General features: G+C 45.8%; 1 protein-coding gene across 2 annotated transcripts in view; it reads right to left on the reverse strand.

Moving 5' to 3' along the window:
* alpha-Man-IIa (alpha-mannosidase 2) overlaps window positions 1–26,155 on the reverse strand; it is a 71,658-nt gene extending 45,503 nt beyond the window's left edge. The window contains exon 1 of one of the 2 annotated variants that reach the window (XM_077627112.1): window positions 26,000–26,155. The gene's annotated coding sequence lies outside the window, so the exon portion shown is untranslated. Of the gene's footprint in view, window positions 1–13,519; window positions 13,814–25,999 lie in introns of those variants that run through there. The other variant, XM_077627110.1, reaches the window with a different exon arrangement.

The raw sequence follows: 26,155 nt of genomic DNA on the forward strand, positions 1-26,155 counted from the left end.
GTGCGACCCAGAGCAACCTCTCGCGACGAACCATTGATTTAACTGCCGTGATGGGCAGTTTGCTCACAATCCGATGAGCAGGTTGTGATGACGCCACAAGATCACGTGACCTATAGGAGGCCCACATAGATTGCTCAAGGTCAACGACGCCTACGCCGACGCCGGCTTTTCTGCGACATGGGCTTCTTAACGCTATCGCGTTCAAAAACCAGCCGCAAAGAGAGAAAGATGAGTGGGGAAAGAAAGCCTAATGAAACCATTCAGGTCCGAGTGTTGGAGTTAAGAAGGCGAGTTGATGCGCAAAACTGTTCAATACAAAGGAAAATGCAATGTTAGCCCATTGTCATTTGTGGAATCCTTAGTGCAGTTTCGCAAGAAGTGGGTGGCAGCAGTTGGCGCCTCTCCCTCTCCAATATTTTTGTAGCGAGAGCTACATTACGGTAGCATTTCGAGCCTTCAGCGTGGCGGCGCTGCCACGCTGTCACGTGGTTGGTCACGTGGTGCGGTGCAGCTGCCGGCGGCGCGGCGCCGTGGTTCGTCACGTGGTTCGCCACGTGGTTGGTGACGCGACCAAGTTCCACTCGACCAGCTGTAGCTATCACGTCACTCCAGGTTTAACCAAAGCTGAGCCACCGGCAATTTTTATCTGTTCTTTTTTAATTCTCTCTTACTGCGTAAAAAAAAAGCAGTGAGCAGCACACGATGAAGCTTAGCAACGCCGTCACATATTCAACCACACTGCCCTTACAAAAACTTCTTTAGACAGTCTATAGACTGTCCCGAGACTTCTGTCTGTAAATTCTATACACTTTTCATAAACTAACCCTAGATAAAAGTCTATAGGCAATATAAATCCTACAGACAGTCTATAGAAAATCTATAGATTTATGGCCATACACTTTTAGAACACTTTTGTCTATAGACAGCCTGTAGACTATGAATGGACAAAAAGAAATGTCTATAGGAATGCAATAGACTCTATAAGAAGTCTACAGACTGCCTATAGACCATTTTTATAAGGGATGGAAACAGGTTCCGACATTTTGCAAACAGCACAATGCGGACGATTCACCGCGGTGAACAGATTTGCAGGGCGAAAAGCTCTGCACTCCGGCCTCCGACTAGCAACAGGTGGAGAACTGAGGTACAGGGCCTGCCACTATAAAGAGGTCGTCGTCGGCACGTATGTGCGAGCAGAGAAGCTAGATTTTTTTTTGTTCACATTTCACTTCCGTTTTAATAGTGCGCACCAGGCAAGTGCTTGCACAGCTCCGTCGGTTTCGCTGCGTATGCATTGCCTAGGCCTAACTTGCCTTTCGTTAATGGCGTGCAGTTCTAGAATGAACTAACCTATGTCACACCTGGCAGAATTACGTTTTAAAGGTAATCATATCTTTTTCCGATCTGACCAAAAGTTTGGTTAGTCAGCGTATGTCAAATATATTTCCCAAGTTGGCGTTCCCGCGAACATACACAAAAAGTCTGAAGAACATTTCTTTGTATTGCTCTGTGCTACAGGTCTCTATAGCTTCAGGGACGAGCAACCTTTTATGACCTCTTATTAAAATATATTTCCCAAGTTGGCGTTCCCGTGAACATACACAAAAAGTCTGAAGAACATTTCTTTGTATTGCTCTGTGCTACAGGTCTCTATAGCTTCAGGGACGAGCAACCTTTTATGACCTCTTATTAAAATATATTTCCCAAGTTGGCGTTCCCGTGAACATACACAAAAAGTCTGAAGAACATTTCTTTGTATTGCTCTGTGCTACAGGTCTCTATAGCTTCAGGGACGAGCAACCTTTTATGACCTCTTATTAAAATATATTTCCCAAGTTGGCGTTCCCGCGAACATACACAAAAAGTCTGAAGAACATTTCTTTGTATTGCTCTGTGCTACAGGTCTCTATAGCTTCAGGGACGAGCAACCTTTTATGACCTCTTATTAAAATATATTTCCCAAGTTGGCGTTCCCGTGAACATACACAAAAAGTCTGAAGAACATTTCTTTGTATTGCTCTGTGCTACAGGTGTCTATAGCTTCAGGGACGAGCAACCTTTTATGACCTCTTATTAAAATATATTTCCCGAGTTGGCGTTCCCGTGAACATGCACAAAAAGTCTGAAGAACATTTCTTTGTATTGCTCAGTGCTACAGCTATAACTTCAGGGACGAACAACCTCTTATGACGCATGTTTAGTTAAATTTATACCCGCTAGAATACATTTATGTCAAGGTGACAAATAACTAACGAAGTGAAGCTCAAGAATTGTGGAAATTATTTGGTCGCTATATATGGAAACTTTTGGCAAAGCAACCAACTTGTAAGGCTGCTCAGAAGTGCTCCTTTGCTACACAATTCTTGAAAAGGTACTTATGTAGGAAAACAGTGAGTACTTTTGGCTTCTCGTGGTAAGTACGTGGTTTAACGTCCCGATGAGACACGTGAGCCATCAGAGACGCCGTAGTGGTGGGCTCTGGTTTAATATAGACCACCTGGGAGGTTCTTTAATGTGCGCACTCAGGCTGCAGAAGTGATGCGTTCAAAAAAAAAAAAAAACCGGCGTGAAAAGAAACACGAGCATTATAACTTTGTTGTGACAGGATAGCCCTGATTGGTAGAGAGGGTCGTGACGTCAGAGTCAAACTAGCCCAATTGGCTGGCCAAGTGCTGGAATCGAACCTCTATTCCTTGGGTCGCGAGTCGGGCACGCTACCTCACCACCAAGTAACGCTGTCGCCCCATAACACATTTAGGCTCTCCTAAATTTAAATGTCCCCCAAATTTTACATTACTGATGACTATTCCGCGGAATCAAGTTGCATTTAAAATTACCGCGCGCTTAAATAAGTGCACCGCATTACGATTACTTCTGATAAGTTTGAGAGATCATTTTTAAACTACATTTTCGAACAGGCAGCAGTTGAGATGAAGGTGTAAGCTCATAAAATTATTTTAAATCGTGTCATTGGCGCATGCGCATACGAATTAAGGATCCCTATTGTAACGTAAGAGCAAATGGTCCTCGAACTAACTTCCCGAAAGGCCCTGCCTCTCCCTGTACAAAAAATAAATAATCCAAGTTAGCAGACGAGCCAGGACTGGTTTCGTACTGTGCATTAAAGAGATATAGCATACGTGTTAATAGGTAATTTTCTTGTGAAGTCAGAAATTAAGGGTAATTCATTCCATCACCAGAATGCTTGCCAACAAGAGCGCTTCATCTGCAAATCTGCTCACCGCGGTGAATCGTCCACATTGTGCTGTTTGCAAAATGTCGGAACCTCTTTCCACCCTTATAAAAATGGTCTATAGGCAGCCTATAGACTTCTTATAGACTCTATTGCCTTCCCATAGACATTTCTTTTTGTCCATCCATAGCCTATAGGCTGTCTATAGAGAAAAGTATTCAACTACGGCACTATCATTACACCCCCCTGCCCAACCTTCCTCGCAGTGGTCTCGTTTGGCACGCCACACCCTCCCTATATATAGTACACTCTAAACACGAATACGCCTACACGGGAGTAAAAAGGAACAAACTGGCTGTCTGCTAGCGCACTCCCATGCTCCCTTTTATGTAAGAAGGCGCGCTAGAAGACCTGCAGCATACTCCCTTTTTGCTCCTTTATGTTTAGAGTGTAATACATTACCAGAACCCTTGACATTACCTTACACCCCCCTTCGCTCTCCAAGGAAAAAAAGAAAAAAATCTAGCTACGTACTTACTCTCGTGTTTGCTACATGTCCATAACGCGAACTGCATTAATTAATTTCCCTCCGATGCGCCAGTTCTGGACTGCCACATCGAACAAAATTCTAACAGCTGTTCCGAAAAAAACGTAAAGCTTGGTTATATTCAGCGACATAAAAAAGATGCATTTAATACTCAGGTTTTTGCAGGACTTTTCTACAGCAATTAGGTATCAATAGCTTTATCAGTTACGTCGTTGAAGCGATTAGTCTAAGTTAAATGGGTGCGTTTTTGCTTAACTTTCCGTCTGGTTAGATAGGCAGTGCAAGATCGTTATATAAAAAAAAATCTGAAAGTGAGGTCTCGAAACCGAAGCAAAGACTTGTACATACTTTTGTAGTTAAAACTCGGGACATATTCAAAATGTTTCATCCTCCGCGGGCAAATTCCGTAGCCCATAGCCCAATTCAGTTGAAATCACAATTTTTATTCATTCAATCCGGTCTGTAACAAGCGCGTGTTGATCGCAAAAGACGCTACATGCGCAGATATGCACAACGGCGACCGAAGCGAAGAAATAAAATGGAATACAGGAGTAGAAAAACGACAAGAATAGAATTTAGGAATTCACGGTACGTCGGGATCGGCTCGGCAGCGAACACTGCAGACGCAGAACAAAGGCAACGCTTATTTACAATGCACTTTTTCTCGCTCTCCATCGCCATCTTTCTACGGGCACGCTTTGCATTGTTCGGCGATAAAGTAGTGCACGCTATTTCGCCCTGAAGCCTTCAATGGTTCGCGCTTTCCGTTGCCTCTTTTGGAACGGCGCTCGACTACTGATCCGGAGTTCCCGGGTTCGAACTCGACCGCGGCGGCTGCGTTTTTATGGAGGCAAAACGCTAAGGCGCCCGTGTGCTGTGCGATGTCAGTGCACGTTAAAGATCCCCAGGTGGTCGAAACTATTCCGGAGCCCTCCACTACGGCACCTACTTTCCTCCTTTCTTCTTTCACTCCCTCCTTTATCCCTTCCTTTACGGCGCGGTTCAGGTGTCCAACGATATATGAGACAGATACTGCGCCATTTCCTTTCCCCAAAAAACCAATTAAAAAAAAGCTGTGCAATAACCCCCAATACCTCTCTGTGATCTGGCATGCAGGTCTTATAGAAGTGTATGTAAAGGGCACTTGCTCATCCAATCGTTAGCTTACAATTACTGTGGCACTAACGATAACAGCGTAAATAAATTTGGCCCTAATTTCGTACGCAGCGAAGCGCGAGGAGTTAAGATTCATACGAAAGACACTGTGTTAGGGAGGTATTTTATCCGCTCATGAATGCACAATACCCTCCTCATTCCTTGCATCCGCATGACCGACAACACCTGGAACGGGTGATACCATTGGAAAGTAAGTGAAATTAAAAACAAATGCTTGCGCCGATCGACACATCGAGGACAGGCGGGGATTCTAAGTAGACATGTCGTACACGCTACGTCGTTGCTGCTACCCCGTGGGTGCTTGCGTACCGTCTTTGCCAAAAGTAAGCCGGCAACGATGGTTTGTTTCTTAGCCGCGTAGCGAAGCACTTACAGCAGCCCTTACGATCTGAATATGTGCAAAGTTAGGTTAACCCTTGTCCTCATGTTCTGACATCTTTCGGCCTTTAGGGGAGCCGTAGCGGCTCCTTTGTGTGGTTGAGAAGCAAAATCCTGCTGCTCGGTTACTTTTGGCGAAGGGGGTACATGTGACGTAACGAAGAGTGCATAAATGTTTTTTTTTTAGGGTGACAAACTTCCTTGCGTTGTTGTTTGTGATGGATGAGATCAGAACAATGAACAGCAGGCAAGCATCCCCGCAGTAAGGTAATCTAGAGTTCTGGACCTGCTCTGGACACCTGCTCTGGACCAGCCCTTCTCTGCATTACCTTCGGCCGAAACATCTGCTCTAATGCGAACTACCGCCAGGTCGAACACCGGCTTCAGAAGATTGGATCTCCGGGCCCTAGCACCTGACCTTGCTTGACTTCCTTCGGGAATCCGGCGCGCATCTATATCTATCTATATCTATGTCTGTATCTATATCGCATCTATATCTATATCTATTTTTTTTTATTGTGACAACATGCCAAACACATGCTGTCGCAATAAAGGCCTCTAACCACCAGAAGCGCAGGAGCGAACAAGTGACGGCGATATGAAATACAAACACCCAATGGAAAGGCGATCATTGTAAAAGCGAAGATGTAAATGCGACATTTGAAACGAATACTGCGAACGAAGATTTCTCGCATGACATCGTATGATCGCCTGCCAACTTTTTTTTCTGCCTCTGCTAAGGCCAGACCACACGTTTTATCTCTGCAGCTGCAATTGTTTGCCACGTAGAGATTGAACATGTGGATAAATGTAACGAAGATGCCTATGCTAATACATCGCTACTGAGTGGTGTTGACGACAATACAGTCCTAGATACATCAAAGCTGGTGCCCAGAGCTGGAATTCTATCGTATGTTCTAAATGCTTCGTGATAAAAAATTCTCGCCTTCAACACCACACTTTGAACTTCTCTCCCAAAGTTACAACAAAAGGTTAACTGGCATAGTTTAGCCATTTACTCACGTTATCATGATGACCCGATCTATATGCCACCAACATATAGTATAAATGCTTCAGAGGAATATATGTGTAACTTATTTATCTATAAATACGCATGTTACGATTTAAAAAAAAAGTTGCGGTTTGTGGAAAAGAAGGCAAAAATCATAAGCATTTGCTCTTGGGTTATCAGTAGCTACGTCTATTGTAGTTTATCCTCAATTCTTGTCGATTAATTCTCGCGTACTTTGAGCGTTCTCCAGCGTCACCGCAGAACAAGAACGATGCCGCCATCTTGTGAAAAGCTGGCTCCACATAGCAGGCGCTTTCCGGTACTTTTCCAGGCCAACGTATTTTTCAATGACTGCATCCTGTATTACCGCCGTAAACAAAGCGCGACCAAGAATTCACTAGCAAAAAGTCCATGCGTTCAGTATTTACTGCTATACAATGACCTTTCGATATTTTGCGAGCATGTGGATTTCAAAACTGCTCGTCAGCGGCCCCAACCTCCGCTTCTATATTTACGCGAGGCCGAATGGCATTAAAGACACGCGCTTGTGTAATAGTGTTTTAGACCTCTTGGAGTATCTTGAGTTGTAGACACAAGATAGGGAAATTAGGAACCTGTACAGAACTGTCGGTGTGCAAGTTAACCTTCACTGCGTGCTATAGTCTCAAAGAGGAAGGTGCGCCCCTAATGCCTATGATCTCTTAAGAATGGCGCGACTACAGAGCGGGCGATCATTACAACGAAAATGCGAATCTGAAGAATAATTGGTTTTTGGGGAAAGGAAATGGCGCAGTATCTGTCTCATATATCTTTGGACACCTGAACCGCGCCGAAAGGGAAGGGATAAAGGAGGGAGTGAAAAAAAGGAAGAATAGGTGCCGTAGTGGAGGGCTCCGGAATAATTTCGACCACCTGGGGATCTTTAACGTGCACTGGCATCGCACAGCACACGGGCGCCTTAGCGTTTTTCCTCCATAAAAACGCAGCCGCCGCGGTCGGGTTCGAACCCGGGAACTCCGGATCAGTAGTCGAGCGCCCTAACCACTGAGCCACCGCGGAAGAAAAAAATTGAAATGTAGACACGCAAATTTTGATGCCTAGTCGAATTTTGGATCAAGAGTTACTCGAACACCTATTAAGTTTCTATTATCTGTCAGTAAATGATTGCTGAGAGCATGTTGCGCTTAAAGAAATATAGTAAAACGTAGCAAAGACTGATCGATAGTACGTTCGAATCTTTTTGCACTTTTGATCTGCACTTGTAAAGTCGGGCAATCGCGGCGCACTGTGATAAAGCTAAAAGCTTACCAGATGCTCGTTCCCGGTCAGAACCAAGCTGAGGCACTTTCCTCACTCGTTCAAGGCTACCAAGTGGCCCGGAGCGAGATAAACTTAGGGTGTATGACACGGCATGAAACACATCACGCAACTGAAACCGTGAATTATCGTCGTAGATATTTGGCGTTCCATATGTCCGGTTATCGCAAGATAAAGTGTGTAAGGACGCGATGTCAGTGCACGTTAAAGATTCCCAGGTGGTCTAAAGTATTCCGGAGTCCTCCACTACGGCACCGCTTTCTTCCTTTCTTCTTTCACTCCCTCCTCTATCCCTTCTCTTACGGCGCGGTTCGGGTGTCCACCCAGATATGTGAGACAGTTACTGTGCCATTTCATTTCCCCAAAAATCAATTTCCAATTTTAAGGGTGGAGGAAATGTAGAGGAGTAGGGAGAAGGAAGGCTGGCCAAATATAGAGGAGCGAGTTGACGGGCTAGTTGCTATTGCATGGTGAAGGAACAGCGCTAAGTACGGGACAGGCGCCCGTTTTTGTGCTTCCATGTTTGTCTCCTGTCCCGTACTTAACGCTGTTCCTTCACCATCCAATATAGAGACCCAGTTTCGTCACTTCAGACGTTCGCCTCATAGTTCTGCATAGTATATAGGTCAGCCCTTCAAAAGAAAACAAAAGAGGACAATACCAATGAAATTCTGGATACGTCAAGGGACTAGATGGACAGTCATGACGGGGAACTAAGCTGTGGATCACCGCATGAGCGCATCTAGGTCGTATGTGTGTGTCAGAATACTTTATATTCGCTTTCTTTTGTGATATTAGAAGAAATACTGGGCTGAACATCGTTCTGGAATGTTGCAGAACGATGTTGACGCTGTATCGTGCATCGTTAGCTGTGCGTTCGCATAAATCATGGATCTGAAGTTTTTATTTTTTTCTATGCTCCTATCTGGGGGCCTCGATAAATTAATTTGTTTTAAGATCGTGCTTCGCGCGACAGCCCAAGACAAGACAGAGAACAAGTGCAAAGTACTCTTTTTGATTACAGCCATAGCATTTTCATGAACCGTATGATATTGTAACTCCTGAAAAAGGGTGAGAAGTGTAAAGTGTTCTCTTTAGGAGAAGTGGTAATTAAAACTATTGTCGTCATTTAAGCATCAAGTGTAAACAAATTTGGCACAGATATTGGAATGTTTATGCTGAGTTCAGAGGTGCAAATGATTTTAAGCCAGCTGGTTTAGTTGTTGAGTGAAGGCAAAACACCTTCGTAAAGTCATTCTCAAGGCGTTAAATAACTTTGAAGTAACAGCACAATATTTTTATGTCAACATGTTTGTAAATCCCTGTTCAGTGAAATAAAGTATTCGTTCGTTTTTTTAGATGCTCAGTACTCATGTTAATAAAAGTAAAACTCCAGCATGGATATTTACACAAAAACGTTTCTTACACGAATAACTTTCAAGAACTATTGAGCAAGCAAGGAAAGGGAAAGGAGAGGCTTGTTATGACATACATGACGGAAGCTAAGAGTCACCGAAACCAAAGAACATAGGGGTTGTTTTTTTTTTTAATTTTTGGTGTTCATCAATGAGAGATAAAGAGGTTAATTATTTTAAAGATAATTGATCAGAAAGCAGAAGAGAAACAATCACATGCCGCCGGTGGGATCCGAACCCACGGCGAGGGTGGGGCTGGTGAACACTCTCAAGGTTAGGTTACACTACACGTAAATACCTCCGAAAGCAGAACATTGGACAGCCGTAGATAAGTTGGTAAAGAACCGGACGCGAAATTCGGAGGTTGTGGTGCGGATCCCACCGGCGTCATGTGGTTGTTTTTTCTTCTGCTTTACAATCAGTTATGTTCAACATAATTGCCCTATTTTTCTCGCATTGATAAACACCACAAATTTAAAAAAATATCCTATGCTCCTTGGTTTCGTTCTCTGTTGGCATCTTTAGGAAATTATAGCACGTATACATAAAAAATTACACGCTTCATTCTCATCCTTAACGCATCGGTGTTCATGCGCAAATAACATACTCATTTTGCTGTCATTAGTTACGAAATGCCGAAGGGATGAGTGATAGCAATCGCAGAAAAACTGAAGCCTGAGAAAATCACCCTAAATGTTCACTCCTTCGTATGCCTCGTTAATCTCCTCGCATGCTTTTGCATTTAGGCAGAGAAATGCGGCATTGCCACCAACGAAAGCTCTTATCTTCTCATTCCCTTCTTCGTAATGATACCAAGATGGCTTGGTTGTTCGACGACCACGAATAAACAAATACGTAGTTTTCTATATTTTTACTGCATATTTTGCTATAATTTTTGGTTGCGAGACAGATGGAGACTTGAGGGTTACGAAAAGAATAAGTAAGTTGAGAATTTTTACTAAATTTGCTCTTTTGTTTGCAGCGGCCCCCTTAACGACAAACTATATAAAGTGGAAAATCGGGCTTTGGGGAACAGCAGCAGATGGACGTTATATCTCGGGAGATTCCAACGGTATCGGCGACCTTACAAAGCGCACAGAAAGATCGTCACTCGCAATATTTTTAGTCTAAGCGTCGTGAAGGATGCACCGGTCAAACAAGGGCGTTGGCACCAAGCAGCAGCAAAAACAAGAAAAAAAAGAACAAAAAATTTATTTGTCTTAGCCTTTGAGTTGCAGAAACGCTGTGTACGTCATCTGAAGCTGTGCAAAAAGCCTGACAAAAACGCCTGAGAATGGAAATGCCTTCGAGGTTCATTACAAAAAAAAAAAAAACTTTTTTTAGCTGTCTTAAAAGGCAATGAACTTGACGGCTGCCAACTGCGTGAATAGAAGCGAATTAAATTGATCCGTCGTGCAATATGTAGGTTTTCTGGCGACGTAGATATCTGTCAACGCCAGGAAAGTCACGGACGAAGAAATACCGCTTACAGAAATAGTCTGTAGGCTGTCTATAGAATTCTTATAGACTCTATTGCCTTCCTATGGATATATTTGTCTATTCGTAGTCTATAGACTGTCTATAGAAAAAAGTCGACTAAGTTTTGTCTATGGCCATAAATCTATAGATTGTCTATAGGATTTGTATTTCCTATAGACTGTTCTTTAGGATGTGTCTATAGCGAATCAATAGACGTTATAGACAGAAGTCTATGGACAGTCTATAGACTGGCTAAGGAAATTTTTGTAAGGGACCAGGGGAGGCAAGCGAAATGCGGCGACAAACAATTTCTTTCTCCGCGTTTAGCAAGACGCAGATGAACAGAAATCTGACTTCTTAATTTTAAAGAATCTCGTAGAACAGTCACCACGTCACACTGTCACGCAGTTGTTGGCAACCGAATTAAATTAGCTCCAACAAATGCCTTCAAGCACGTCCTCTAAAAGCCATGCTTTGACCCGCTCGATGTTTTGATGAACGGAAACGTGTTCTTCTCCGAATAACAATGAACGAACAACGAGAAAAAAAAAATATACACAGAGAAAGGAACGTGAGACTGTCGCTTTCACACAAGTAAGAAAATTTGCGACAGCGCTAGCCCCTTTGTGAAATAAACTCTTAGATAGCGCTGACACTGTGACTTAATTTTCCGGGTGTTTCTGTTGCAATCTGGCACCGTTTGTTCATCGTTATCCATTAAAGCTTTGCCCAATCGTCTATTTTACTTCTCCGAATCCTGCGTAGGAAGCTTAAGCAGCGACCAACGTGTGCGGTGCAGAACTTCACTGCAGCTTCTAGCACTGTCTTCAGCACCAACATAGCCCTCTACTTTGTCATTCATTATCACACCGAGCTACCGATGTAGCAATTTCTCCTCGGCGATCTGCAAATGGAAGTTGTAATGCAGGGGAATTATCTCCATGGTGCGCGTACGTTCAAGGATCTATCACGCTTGCAAATGATACAGAGTTATGAACACCTACGCTAGTGATTATTTTTACTGAGAGTGATTTAAGGAGAATGGAAAGTTCCATAAAACTGTGACCGAGAACGCAGCTTCTTTGGTATTTTTTGATGTCTTTTGATGTCGTTCGACTGTGCAAGGGAGTAGTTTATCAGGTTAAAACGAATCAAAACCATTTACAGTTAAATTATCAAATTAAAACTTGAATAATCTCAATTAAGTCACCGGAAGGATGATAATCTGTTTCACTGATTCCTAATTATCCCAGTATTGAGCCTGAATCACCTTGATCGCCCAAAGTTTACGTAGAATGTATTTAATTCCAATTTTTTTCGTAATGCACATTGCACTGTTACACCCTCCTAATGTAACAATCATCGTTTTCCTTTCCAGGGCTTGCAGCATTGTCTTCAGTTGCGAAGTTCCGGCCCCATAGCTGAGCACTATATAGCAGGACACATCGATCAGGTACTATCCTAAAAGCGTCAGTAATCCGCTTTTATAGCTTCGGAGTGTCTGTTAATTGCATTCCTTCTTATTAATATCCTTGTTTTATGTTTTACTAGCCACAGCCACGGGAACTTGATATGGAGCAAATAATTCAGAGGGACAATACATTATGCGTTGTGAATGCGATAGCATTAGATGCTGTCGATGCCTTTATCGGAAGTGACGTCATTTCTGGTGTGGTGACGTCACTCCCCTCGAACCAATGGGCGAATTTTTTTGTCGTTGCCGTCGTCCTTGTCCGAGGTCTTGGTTGAAGACATGGTTTTCAATGGCAAAAGGAAGGCGTGCTAAATATGAGGAGGTTATGAGAAAAAGTGTCACAACTGTCGCACGATGCACAAACTGTGCTCATGATATAAATATAAATAAATTGTTTTTGAGGAGAAGGCGCAGTAACGCTCTCATTTCTCAGTGGACACGTCAACCGCGCCATAAGGGAATGGAGGAAGGTGGGAGTGAAAGAAGAATGAAAGATGCGCCATAGTGGAGGGCTCCGGAAAAATTTCGACCATTTGGAAATCTTTAACGTGCACTGACGTCGCACAGCACACGGGCGCCTTTTGTATGTGGGGACGTGTCGTTTTGTACGTGGGTACAAACTCCCCATTTGCCATGAACATCAGACGGCTAATTTAAGACTTAATAAACAAATTTTAAGTAATAAGCTTTACTATAAGTGTGGGTTTCAAAATTACTGACATCCGCAGCTTATGACTCTTTACTCCTGAAAATTTTTTTTTCGGCCGCCTTGTTTTTAGGAAATTTTGAGTGCTGGCAGAAACACTCGGTCTTTAAAAACGTTATATTTCTCAGATATCTCTGTAAATATGATTGATGGCAGAATTAGCGGTCTATTGTCGAGTACGTTCGAGAAAAAAAGTCGGTTCCCTCGCTTGACTGACGTCTTATGTTGCGCTGATCCTATTGTTAGCGGCTTCGTTAGTAAACTGGTTTAACATCAATTAGATCAAGCTAATTGGTTCACAATTTTGTACTTCAGCATTGCTTTTCCTAAATACTGTCAAACGAACTCCGTATAACGCACCGTATCGAGAAAGTCGCAAATTATTCCCCGATAAAACCCATTGAAGAAATAACTACCTGCTTTTTTTTTCTTTCCTTCTTGTCCGTTATTAATAAAAAATTTCAATACCAACAACAAAAACGATACAATTCTAACTAACAACTAAGATATTCAGCGATAACAATGCTGGCTGCAAAGAAATCTGGTACGAAGGTTTTCAGAATATTTGGCGAATTTGCTATGGCGCTAAAAAAATGAAGCGTTTTCACGGAGAGAAATGAATATGAATTTCGATTGCTAAACGGTCGACGATGTTGTCGACTTTCGGCATCGAAAGGAAAAAATTTTTAGTATTACGCGTAGCTTGACTCGCGAAGTGAGTTCTCAACGTGGCATTTTATACCTGTAGGACAAGGAGAAAACCACAAATGCAGAACTTTCGTATCCATAGCATGCGCAATTCACAAAACGTATTTTGCCTACCTTATGCTACGAAGAAAAGAGAGGTGACCGAGAGTCGACACTCCTCCGTGCGTAGAGACGTAAAATGACATAAAAAGTAGCGACAGAAGTGTGACCGGGCTCCTCTTCGCGGAAGACAGTCGCGAAGAACAAACCGGGCACAACGTCTTGAGCAAGTCTGCGAACAATTGCTGCAAGTATGCTTCGAATCGCGGCGCAGAAATTTCTCGGTCGCCGCGTGACGTCTGCAGCGCGATCAACACTGGAGCAGCAGCAGCCGCTCTACCAGCTGCTCTGCTCATGCAACCACTCTTTGAGCGCAGCAGCAGCAGCTAACAGCAGTAGGTGCAGCTGCAGCAGCAAGCAGCCAAGGCAGTATACTCTCTACACTTTTTGGGTGCCGACGCCTGACTGGCATTCGCCGGCGCTTACATGTCGTTCAAGCTAGCCTCCATGACGTAATCCTTTGCCTAGCGTTATCAGTAATCACCGCTAGTTTTCAGCTCCTAGAGGGCGCTCAGCTCAGCGAGGCAAGCTTGCTGTGCAATTCAGTGCGTTTTACGTGATTAAAGTAGCAAGTGGCATAAGCTGTCGCCGCCTGTGCTCTGACCTTTAGCGGAGACGGTATGTGACATTCTGACACAGCTGCTCCGTCGTTCTCCGCCAGCTGTGGTAATCGTTCCCTTAATTCTCAGCTGCGACCGGCAAGCTCCGGGCCATGACATCGGCCACGTGCGAGGCGAGACGTACAATAAAGAGGGTCCCGCGCGGGGGGATCGACCGAATCATGTCCCATCGGACGTTCCGAACGCATTTTTGAAAAGCAGTTGGAAGCTTGAGCGTACTAACTAGCAGAGGTGGGCACCTCATGAGGTTTCGACCTCATGAGGTCGACATCACGTCGTGATGCGAGGTTGAGGTGAGGTCCGTGAGGGCTCGAAATTTTGTGAGTGAGGTCAGAAAATCAGACCTCAACCTCACGCGTGAGTTTCAAGTTGAGTGACGTCGTCATTCAGTGAGGTCGAAATTTTGAGGTCGACAATTTTTGCAGTTGCCACGTCTTACTCCGACGAGTGCCGCTTCCGAAGCGGAGTTGCAGCGCATCACCGCAGCGTTCATGCAATGACGCTTGGTGTTCGGTTTCCCCTGTTTAGACAACCGGATCCCACAGTTCCCTCTTAGCTTCCGGTGCTGTCCGGAAGCTAAGTCCGTTCAGTCCGAGCCTACAGGAAGAAGCACCCCTCTGGTCTTCCCGGAAGGAATGTTACTGCCACAGCACGCCACTCTCCCTCCCCCTTGCCCCGCTGGCGCTTCGTGTTCATGCTCGTCGCCGGCGCTGACGTCAGGGATCTTGCCTTGCAGTCGAATAAAGGGGATCCTGCTGTACATTACAAGCTTAATTAACAGAAACTGGAGTAGTCGGCACAGGCGAGAGAATGCGATTCAGGTGGTTCCTAACAAGGACACCTGATGATTTGATTAAAGAAGAACGAAGCCAGAGAAACCTGTATAACACCGTCGACGCTTTTGATCGGTGACTTCCCCTTTCGAATCTCACGAATTCTGTATATTCCCGTTCCGCAATGCAGGCAGATGCAAACATGATTTCACTTTTTTATCCTTCCGAATAACTTCTCTTTTGGTCCCCGGTTGCTTGTTCCTTCTCGGAAATTCACTTATGCCGGAACACCGCAGCACGAAGTGAACGCACCAGCATAGCGGCGTTGCAGCGGCGAAAAAATGAAAAACTATAATGAATGTATGGTGATGTGGCAGCTGATTTCTTTTCCTTTTTTTTAATCAAGATGAGGGAATGGGACTGATTACATGCTCGTGCTGTGCTGCGGAGTCGCTGTTCCAAACCTTCTAATATGACGTTTAATAGGGCACACTGTTGTTCGCTTCTGTTTTTAGTGTGCAATTTTTGTGAGTATTTTTCTAATCATTCTCTTTTTTTCTTCTCGTATGGGATCAGTTAGGTTGGCGGCCTGCCTTCCAGACGTCCAGGCACTACACGTTATCTTTCCTTTAACTATTTTGCAGGAACCCATCGTTCACCTTGAACGGCTTCGCATAATGCTCGCGCTGTGCTCGCGGGTAAAAAACGTCGAGGGTGCTGGCGTACCTTTCATTAGTTCAGTTTTGAAGGAAAATAAGTGATTGACTTAAAGCAGCTTGTCTCAGACTGGTTGACGAAACTGCACCTAGAATTCTGTTGAGGCGTATGCGTACTTAGGAGTTTTTTTTTTTCCTCCAGAGTTGGGGGGGGGGGGGGGGGAGGGGTCTCGGAATAAAAAGATTTCGCTGCGGGGAAATTTGAGCGGAGAGCCATTCTAGGCCAGTTGTTTTGACCCGTGTGATTTTAATAGCTGGCACAGTGTTCGAAGACGTAATCTAGCCCTTTCTCTCAAAATGCCGCGGGTTCACCGAGTCATCGGATATTTCCCAGGATTTCGAAACCATTACCATCGCCACCTGGAGCGAAGTGGCGGGAACGGAGGAGGGTCTTGACCTCCCAGGAACATCAACATCATCATCCCTAATTATTAGCTGCAGATATTCCTAATTTCCCGCACAATAATTGTCTTCGGTTGCTGGGCAATGTACAATATTTAATCAATATTCTGGCAACTTTCAATTTGGTAGCGGTATGTCAGACTTCCCCGGGCTCATAAGGACACACTGTTAGCATGGGCATCATCGCCATCGTCTCGAGAGTCAAAAGAATGTGTCGTTGCATGACCTTTGCAGTATGTCTTACATGAGAACTGGCGCATTTACCTGCTGGACAATTCGAATGTCATTAATGTGGACCGGGTTGTGGGCACTCTTTGTAATGTGTCATGCGCGCAAGTGCAGTAATGTGGGATCCATATGGATCTCGTTGAGGGGGGGGGGGGGGGGTTGGTATGACGAGAAATTACATCGTCACGTGACTAGGTTTGATGGCACGTTACACATTGCATCGCTGTCACGTGACGTGGTATGACGTCACACTCACATGGTGTCATCACCAATCATACTAATTAGTCTCAACATTACCGAATTGTATTAATTATCATTATTTAATTATGTGACGTCACCACCTATGTCACGTGACTGGCCGGCTCGTGACGTCGCATGGCGCCGTTTCTTGCGGACACTTTTTTGCTCTATGACCTTGAAAGTGAGCCATCTAATGCTTTCGCGCATTAATAAATTAAGTCGCTCGCTTCTACACAGACATAAAGACAACGTGCCTCTGTTGGTGTACTACAGTCGTCGCAGCTTGTTAAGTGTTTTCGAAGGCAACATACACAGGACTGAAAAGAGCATTCTCGCTATGCCGGAAGGAGCTAGAAAATCGAAATATACTGATATGCGTCTGCATAACCGTCGCATTGGAAAGTACATCGACGGCCAGTTTCCTTGTATTCGGTAACTATTCTCAAGCCTGAAAAGAGCCTCGTGAATACCTCCTCCCCCCCCCCCCCCCTCCCAATTTCTGGTAGAGAGTGTACAAGGTCTGTATTTGTGAATTGCCGGTTCGTGCGTGAATGAGCGAGAGGCTTCCAATACGAACAAGTATACACGAAGCAGGTAGCCAAATATTGACACATATAAAGTACTCACCGACGTACTGGTGGTAACCGCGTATGGGACACCCCTGCCCGCAGGCCATATACGCTGAGGGTTCATCCCAGAGTATAAGCTTTTCCTACTGCGTGCACATCAATAGTGTCTGTACACACCGTACTAAATAATACCATCATCATTTTGGCTTTCCTGTCTGACAGCCTAGGATTCCCAAAATTGCTTTTAACTGAAAAACTTCTTGATTGCTTTTTGCTTTGTTTTTCGTTTGTTTTCTGAGGTCGAGCAGCCGACTTCAACCTCACAATTTGAGGTCGAGGTGAGGTTGAGTGAGGTCAGCAGTAGCCCCAGGAAAAGTGAGGTGAGGGCGTCTAAGGAGACCTCAACACCTCAACTGATGAGGTTGAGGTTGAGTGTGAGTGAGTGAGTGAGTGAGTGAGTGAGTGAGTGAGTGAGTGAGTGAGTGAGTGAGTGAGTGAATGAGTGAGTGAGTGAGTGAGTGAGTGAGTGAGTGAGTGAGTGAGTGAGTGAGTGAGTGAGTGAGTGAGTGAGTGAGTGAGTGAGTGAGTGAGTGAGTGAGTGAGTGAGTGAGTGAGTGAGTGAGTGAGTGAGTGAGTGAGTGAGTGAGTGAGTGAGTGAGTGAGTGCAGGGTTTACCTATCGAGACGGTTGCCAAACACGTAGAAGCAAGTCAACGTCTTACTCGAGCCGCTAACCGGCATTCTCTATTTTATCCCAGGCCTCAGACTGCAAAAGAGAGAGCCGACTCAGTTGACGGGCGTCGGCTGCCTTCGTCGTTACGTAGACAGCCAACAGCCCATGCTGCGCAAATGCTCACACACAGCCGGTCCTCTCCAATGACACTTGTTAGATGCCACGCTTCCGCCTCTCGACGCTTGAGCCGCAAAATACAAAAGCAGCAGCTCCCGGCGGGGCGCACAAAACACGCGCGCCGCCGCCTGAAGCTTCTTCGGCCGACTGACGCGTGTGTTGCGAAGATGTTCAAGCTCATCTCCCGCTGGTTATTACGAGCGCCGCGATAATGGGAGCTTGTCACGGTCGAAAGAGAAGAATAGGAAATATCTGCATCACTTGCATACCTTCGTTCTCGTTCAGTGGGTTTTTAGGCCTGCCGCGTTTCGACACGCCGAGACCTCAGCTACTTCTTTCGTACATAGTAGCCCGTTGGGTTTTTTTAAAAAAAGAGAGAAAAAACTGGCCTCAATGGTCTAAAGGTGACCCAACGCGCACAACATATCGACGAAAACACACAACTTGCTGGTTCCCAATTCGCGCCATCGGGAAAAAACAAAAAAACATAAAAATGCTGAAAGTTGCAGCTGCGGCCGGCGTTTTTGCTGCGCTCTCGAAGGGTCGGGAACACACAGACAGAGAAAGGTGGTTTACGGTTTATGGGGGTTTAACGTCCCAAAGCGACTCAGGCTATGAGGGACGCCGTATAGTGAAAGGATCCGGAAATTTCCACCACCTGTGGTTGGGTGCACTGACATCGCTCAGTACACGGGCCTCTAGAATTTCGCCTCCGCCGAAATTCGACCGTCGCGGCCGGGATCGATCCCGCTTCTTTTAGGTCAGCAGCCGAGCACCATAACCACTCAGCCACCGCGGCGGCTCATACACAGATAGAGAGCAGCTGGTACTTCCTGTACGCTAGAACGCTACAATAACAGGGCATATATCCCTGCAAAAACGCTGTCATCTCCACTGTTCAGAGGAACAAATAAAGGATCCAGGCACCGAAATTCGTCGTATCGTGGCACTGCCACAAAGTACGCCACGTGTGCAATGAATAGACAAGTGAAAAAAGAAAGGTTAAAGTGGAAATATCAAAAGCCGCAGCCCATCTGTGCGTGCGCGGTTGCTTCCAGGTGCTTAGAATGTTGCAAAAACCGCTATTTTTCCGGTGCTTATGAAAACAGCCGTCGTATCGTTTGATATTCTGACTACACAGCTTTAAACGCACCGCGTGTGTGCCGCGTAACTTGAACTGAGGCTAAAATCATAAGGACTCACTTCGCGGGAATGAAACTTAAACATACTATTCGTACACAGATATCGGGAACTCGGCAGTCAGCGAGATGGGAAGAACCATCCGTAATAGGCGACAGTTCGGTAAAAGCAGAGTGGGATTAAAACGGCTTGTAATTGTGCCCAAAAATTGGTTTGGTTTGGTTTATAGGGTTTAAAGTCTCAAAGCGACTCAGGCTATGAGGCTCCGGAAATTTCTACCAGCTGGGTTTTTTTAACGTGCACTGACATCGCACAGCACACGGACATCTAAAATTTCGCCTCCATCGAAATTCTACCGCCGCGGCCGGGATCGAACCCACGTCTTTTGGGTCTGTAGCCGAGCACCACCACTGAGTCACTGCCCGAAAATTGCGTAAGTGCTTCAACAAGACACTAAAGCGAACAAATGGTGGCTATTAGGAATGCGAACAAATTCGATTATAGTATAAAATGTTGGCAGCGTCCAGCGAAGTTGTCTGCCCCATGGTGCCTTTTCTTCTGCTTTGACGCTGCCATTGGGGCGTTTTTTTTTTCAACACTTTATTACTGTTGCAATCCGATCCGTGCGGAATTTTTATTCTCGTCCCAAACAACACCAGAGTACATGTCTGAAGAATTAGCATGAGTGCTGCCTAAACATTCAAAAAGCACATTTGCCCATCTTCACCGCTCATACATCGCTGTAAAGGGAGCAGTTTCATAGCGGCATGCGGCCAATATGTGGCCAGCCTGCAGAGGTGTTCATGCATACGTGTTCAACCCTCCGAACAGGCCGAGTTAGCGCAAGTGTAGAGTAAACAGCTATGGTAACGAGGTTATATCGAAAACCCAGACCTTTCAGTATGCCAGCGTTTATCAACCTAAACGAGTGTATATCCCAGATGGTTTCGTATAGCAAGATATCCGAACAGGTATCCGGACAAGATGTCCACACACGCTTATGTCTTCCCACAGATTCTCGTGAAGCAATGCGACGTATCAGGGTCTTTCGCACTATAGGCCACTCTTAAAAGCACTCTTCTTACAACTCTTAAATTCTACACTTGTGCACCTTGCGGTTATGGAAGATGCATGTTCACTTATCGTAGTCCTCTATGTGACAAGAGCGTAATCTTTCCACGAATGCGGCCCTTTGCAAACACTCTAGAGAATGCAAGAGAGGATTCGAACTTTGAGCAAAACATCGTCTTATATTTTTTTTTTTTGCGTGTGGCCTTTAAGTGCGCTGAGGTTCTAAAAGCGCGCTACAGCAAAGAATAGCACAAGCTACTGCAAAAAAGCACTGCAAGGAAGGCAGAATAAAAAAAAAGAATGAAGAAGGAATGAAAGAAAAGAAGCAATTGAACGAGGAAGCAAAAAAAAAAACTGTTCGAGGGTGAAAGGAACAACACAAAAAATTACCTGAAACGTAACAGCTTCGCAACAAAAAGCAGACTGAAATTAGGTAAGAGAGATAAAATCTCTTTATTCTCTAAGGAAAAGAGCGAGTGAACAGAGAGTGACCGCACGGAAAAATTCCTGACGACGCAACGTGCTTTGCTGCATTGTTTGCGCGGCTCGTACCGATACGCACGGTGGTGGCGTTTTTGACGAGCTTCTTTATTGACCCCGCGTTTCTGTTTAGAGTTTCGGCTCTTTCCATTTGTCCGAAACAGGCGCTGCAAATATTTTACTTTGACCTTTATGCACTGACAGCTCTGCGTTGCACTCCCGTAAGTTAAAAAAAAATGCCACGTACTCGTATAGGCATGATGTGTCCCTGGCATGAAACAAAACTATGCCGCACGACAGTTTTCCCTCAATGCCTTGCGATACTTTTTAACATGTTAATTCGAGAACAGCGCTTCTTTGAGGACTGCTCAGCTTCACCGTGGTTCTAAGATGTCCGCAGTCCCAGTACAACTCTACTCGTTCGAAGCATAATCTAAACGAGCAGCAGTATAATTCAGCGAGGTACGAAAGTGTCGTGCATTTGCAAGGCGCCTTTACACCGGTTGTGCATTCGCTCTATACCGGTGATTTAAGCAGATTAGAAGTAAGTTGGAATGAAAGCAGCTTTTGACCAAAAACCAGCAACTGAGGGCATTTTCAAGCAAGCGAACAACACCAGTCACAAGGTCGACAGGCGCTGTGTAGTAGTAGTAGTGGTGGTTTATTAAAATAATAATAAAAAGGAAGCAGGGGATTTTGCTAGCCCCGGCATCTGCCATCGATACTGAAGCACCTGAGCTGGGGCAGTGGAGATAAGGGATATCAGGCAGAATGGAGAAATGAAATGAAAGAGGTGAGGAGAAAACAAGAGAGGATAGGGGGAGAGGTAATATACACAAACTATTTACACGATAAGAAATGTGCACAGGTTTCGCGCAAGATTAGTTTATGATGGAGCAAGGCGCTGTGTGACAAAATCAAAAATCAGTTCCCGAATTGATTTGTAAACCTCGCTTTCTCTTTCGCCGGAGTTCTCGACTCAAAATCGCCATCGTGCACTGTGTCGGAACCCGCCGCGGTGGCTCAGTGGTTAGGGCGCTCGACTTCTGATCCGGAGTTCCCGGGTTCAAACCCGACCGCGGCGACTGCGTTTTTATGGAGGAAAAACGCTAAGGCGCTCGTGTGCTGTGCGATGTCAGCGCACGTTAAAGATCCCCAGGTGGTCGAAATTATTCCGGAGCCCTCCACTACGGCACCCCTTTCTTCCTTTCTTCTTTCACTCCCTCCTTTATTCCTTTCCTTACGGCGCGATTCAGGTGTCCAACGATATATGAGACAGATACTGCGCTATTTCCTTTCCCCTAAAACCAATTATTATTATTCACAGTGTTTTGGAACTGAGGCCTCTACGCGCTCCGATGACGCCGTTTCCCGGCCTCGCTGAGCCGTCCGCAAAAGTTCCCTACGCAACTCCGATTACTCAACATCGCAATGCGACAGTTACGAAGCGTCGGTGTCGCCTAAAAATGGCGTGACGTGTGCGCAATGTAAGCTTTACTTTCTGTGGAGAAGGGCGGAAAAAAGGAGATAGAACGGAATTGATCGAGAGCTGTCGTTTGAACCCAGAGTCTGTGGCGGTATAAAAGCATGCGTGGGCAGACGTATACTTCAAGTATTACTGATGAATCCATGCGGACAGCTGCCGCTCGTATCGCATGCAGCGATTGGGTATGCATACGGAGACTCATGTAAAGTTTGCTTAAGTTGGTTTCTCTCTCAACGGTTACCCTAATACCTAAACATATGCACCATGAATTGCACATGTGAAGGTTCAAGGCTCGAGTGGAGCGTTTCTGGCGAAAACTCCAGAATGACATTTATATGCCACATACGTGGGTGTTGCGGCACATCCGAATGGGGGCGCCATCGTGATAGCTGCGGTAGACCACATATACAACCCACTGGGAACAGCCTCCATTAGGGAAGAAAACCCTGCCACAGCTGGAGCCATAGCTGTGGCCATGGCTATTGTTGTAGGTACGAATTGCGCACAAAAGACACACACAGGAAAAAGCACGAGGGAGACTGACTCAGGGGAGACTCAGTCTCCCTCGTGCTTTTTCCTGTGTGTGTCTTTTGTGCGCAATTCGTACCTACAACAGTATGCACCAACTCGCCCAACAAGAAGTTCTTCTTAACTACCCATGGCTATTAGATACCAAGACAGACCCGGCAAAACGGCCCACGTTATCGCAGACTTAGAGCAAGCCTGCCGCGATTATACGACCGGTATAGACCACCGAAAAGAGCAGTAGAACTCCTTGCTGCTACCCCTTCACAAGAACATCACCGAATTACTTGAACACTGGGTCACGTCGGGTAAGAGAGTTACGAGGCGGCTCACAACCTAGCTCGAGCGCTAATTAAGCGAACGGGTCCTTCCCATCCTCAACTCACATCTCTTCCGTCCATATATAGCGAGCGAACGACTAGAAACACGTCTTACAACCGCAGGAGATACTCTCCACCGTACAAAAAGCTAAGCACATCAGATGCTGCAGCCTTGCGCCAAACACAGACTAACTCATTTTGAAACGTACATAAATACAGTAAAATGTATCCTACTCAATACCCTGACACCTACCCCTTGCCTGACGCAAGTCCCACACTCCAAAGGGGCTCTGAAACACCTTCAGAGGAGAGTAGATCAACTTGCCCAATCACTGCATTGTGTTGTCGTGAACACCTGAGCCAAACGCAAACAATACACTTCTACACGCAGCAGAGAACCCACAATCGGACGCGAAAGTTGGCGAGCCCTTTCCGGCCACTTTTTCAAGCTCTCACCCTCCTCCGTCACACGCTCCTGCGTATACCAGTTCAGAGATGGCTATTGGTGAGATTCTTTCAGGCGTCAGGCAGCTACGAAGGCTGCGGCCAGGAATCCGCGTAGCTCCGGCGGGGGTCAGGAAGTTCCCCCTCCTCCCACCTGGCGGAGGAGCGCCGACCTTTGAGCGTGCAAAAAGTGACGAGAGGAGAGGGAAAAGCCCGAAGGCGCTGAAATTCAAAATTTGACTGCAGATAACTCAGCTTCTAAAAAGAGCATTAGAAAAAATCCTTGCTGGAGGATACACATGTAGCGGCGTCAGAAAATGGCCTCAGAAAATGATTCGGGCCGCAGTAGACCAACGTGCAAATCATATCGTTTCCCTGCGATCCATGTGGGCAAAAATGAGGCTGGGAGCTATTCCTTCTCGCATTGCTCCGAGAAGGAAACCCGGGTCTCACAAGCCCCACTGTGGCTCGGTTTGAAACAGCCACCTGCCGGTGCAGTGGCGCATCGCTTAACAGCAGCGCCACTACCCGGGTAGCGGCATGAGCAATCGCCGCGATCGAACAAAGTGACACATTTCACGTAGTTGCCTAGTAGGAATAGGAATAGAACCAGAATTTAAGTAGATTGGGGAGTGAAAGAAAAATGCTATCGCGTTTCCTGCGCATCAATCCAAGTGATTGCCCCCAGTCTTTTTTGTTGAAGTACAGAGCCGAAAGGACAACTCTTTGTAAAAAAACGCGTAAATTTACAGTGCTGATTCGCTTTCTTTCTATGCGTTCGGACACGTTATTACATTCAGGTCGTTTCACCAAAGAACGGGTCACTTCCGAGAAAAATACGAGGCTAAAATCGGCAGTTAATCACATACTACACTTGAGAGGGAGAGAAGTTTATCTTTGTAAACAGGCTGTAAACTTAGTCAACGAATGAAAAGCCTGGCAGTAATTTCAAACCAAACATAACCTTCATTTTTTTTTCTTTATTCTCCCACCGGACAAGCAACTTATCCGACGAGTGTTCGGCTCATCCTTTATAGCCATACCAATGCCATTCATCCTCAGCGTGCGAACACTGTTGACATTTCAACAGTCCTTCTCGCATAGAGCGAGACAGCGGAATAACGTTCCCGCCCACGTCGCTGTGATAACAGAACACTCCCGTTTTAAATCGACCAAAGTTGACAACCACGGCCATCCACAACTGTCTCCAGTAATCACCACTTCAATGCCCACCCCTTACGTAATAACCCAGGATAAGCCCTTGAAGTCAAATAAATAACATTTAAATAAATAAGTGGCCGATGGCCGGGAGTTCAGAAAACGAAGGGCTCGGATGCAGCCGAGGCAGCAGAAAAAGGTATCCGCTCTGCGATAGATATGCTGCTTTTCGTCGTACAAGGCGACCTCGTCTCGTGGCCTATTGTGAGCTGGCAAAGGACAGGGTTAATTGGAGAGACATTGGAGAGGCCTCTTCCCTGCAGTGGGTGTAGTCAGGCTGATGATGATGATGAAGAAATAAATTCTGGAGGTGAGGGGCATGTTTTGATAGCTTCGTTTGTTCATGCCTTCGCCAAAGCACTGCTCAGAGGCTCAACTGTTTACTGGGGCTAGAGACCTTTTCATAAGCGAAAAAAAAAAGTTTAGTTTTCGCTCTAGTGTGCCACTATGACATGCAGGTCAGCCGGTGCCGGGACCTGCAGCTTGTTGGAAGCTTTTCAGCGAATCGACACCGGCTGGGCGTGCTTCCGATTGTAGAGCACTCTTAATTATGAAACTGAGTAGACACTGTGTAACAATCAATGGGCGTTTGTGGTAGCTGCTATTGAATCTGATCGCAAGTATTTTATGAGGACGAAGTCGCACCGGGGACATTTTTACGACCACTTTCATTTTCAGCGGGAAAAACTCATACTGCGCTGCCAACGCCGGTATGAGGCAGGGTGGGTTACATGTACAACTCATGAATGGACCGACATTAAAACAGGAGCCGCCGCGGTGGCTGAGTGGTTATGGCGCTCGGCTGCTGGCCCGAAAGACGCGGTTTCGATCCCGGCCGCGGCGGTCGAATTTCGATGGAGGCGAAATTCTAGAGGCCCGTGTACTGTGCGATGTCAGTGCACGTTAAAGAACCACAGGCGGTCGAAATTTCCGGAGCCCTTCACTACGGCGTCCCTCATAGCCTGAGTCGCTTTGGGACGTTAAACCCCCCTAAAACCTAAAACCAAACATTAAAACAAAACAAAAAACTAAAGAAGAACTAGTGCGGAGTGCAGGGTCAAAGGCGGAGCCTTCACTAGATAATGAAGTTAAATAGGAAGGGTATTTATAGTCAATGGTATTGGTAACAGGCACAGAGCTGACGTCACGTCCTGTACGCTTAGCGCGAAAAAAAAAAAAAAGCCCGACAGAAGTGATACCCACCGGCGAGCGTCACATATCTGAACGCATGCACTTTGGGTTAGGACCATCAAGCACGCAGACAGCTAGCTCAGCCTCCGCAGTCGAGTCAGCTTTGTTTGTAAACACGGCGGTCCTTCACGGTACTGGCCATGAAGCGAAAACGCTGCCCCATATGTGGCGGGTGCCGAGCAAAGTGAAGCATACTAGGAGCGCCGAAAGAGAGCTCACTTACTTGCCGAGGCGTGGCCGGCGTGTTCCTCCCGTAATCCTCAAGTGATAGCGTGAGTGAGTGAGCGAGCGACCTGCCAGTGACAGGCGTTTTGCGAGCTGCCGGTGAGCGGCTGGCGTAAGGCGCCACATTCACAGAGGCGGCTGCCCCAGTTCTCAC

Source organism: Amblyomma americanum, chromosome 6 (assembly GCF_052857255.1).
Source record: "Amblyomma americanum isolate KBUSLIRL-KWMA chromosome 6, ASM5285725v1, whole genome shotgun sequence".
Taxonomy (NCBI): domain Eukaryota; kingdom Metazoa; phylum Arthropoda; class Arachnida; order Ixodida; family Ixodidae; genus Amblyomma; species Amblyomma americanum.